Consider the following 791-nt stretch of genomic DNA (forward strand, 5'->3'; position numbering starts at 1 on the left):
TAATAATCGGGCCCGACGTTGCTTAACTTCGTGTTTGTTTATTTCACATTTAATTTATCTCTCTATCTCTGTCTCTATCTCTATCTTCATCTATCTATCTCTCTCTATCTGTTTCTATCTCTCTACTCGAGATCTCGATCTCTAGAGATGAAATTTTTATCACATGTACAAATTAAATTTTTACCACATGTACATAAACATAGTCTGAACACATTTCTGAAATTTCATAAATTTCGAAAAATTGTAAATATTTTTCAGCGGCGATTTTTATTTCGATTTTTAAAATTTAACTGTGATGCTTTTTGAAAATTCAAATGACGATAAAAAAAATGTCTGCTATGGAATTGTTCTATTCATTGGTTAAAAACTGTATTTTAGTGAAATATCATTTAATGAGCTCGATGATCGAAGTGTTGCACTGTTGGTGCACCCTTGTCTACGGCCATACTACCTTCAAAACACCGGTTCTCGTCCGATCACCGAAGTTAAGCAACGTCGGGTCTGGTTAGTTCTTGGATGGGAGACCGCTTGGAAATACCGAGTGCTGTAGACATCATTTATTTTTTTTCTAGAAAATTAATTTTACCAATAGTAGCGCATCCATAGCTCTTATAATATTTTCCTAATGCAGGCGTCACTTTGAAGCCTGGACCCACCCTCCTTAGAGGTCGCCAAATAACGTCGAAGTCTAAGGTCAATAAATTTGCTGTTGTAGTGAAATCCTGAAGTTCTTTTTTATCTTGAGTGAGTGAAGCTTTACCTATAAATTTGATGAAAGGTATGAAGCTTTG

General features: G+C 35.0%; 1 pseudogene; it reads left to right on the forward strand.

The window, feature by feature from the left end:
* Positions 1-434: 434 nt before the first annotated feature.
* On the forward strand, positions 435-553 carry LOC117112011 (annotated as a pseudogene).
* The last annotated feature ends 238 nt before the right edge of the window (positions 554-791 follow it).

This window comes from Anneissia japonica, unplaced genomic scaffold (genome assembly GCF_011630105.1).
Source record: "Anneissia japonica isolate Jap-2015-1 unplaced genomic scaffold, ASM1163010v1 scaffold62398_len791_cov199, whole genome shotgun sequence".
NCBI lineage: Eukaryota > Metazoa > Echinodermata > Crinoidea > Comatulida > Comatulidae > Anneissia > Anneissia japonica.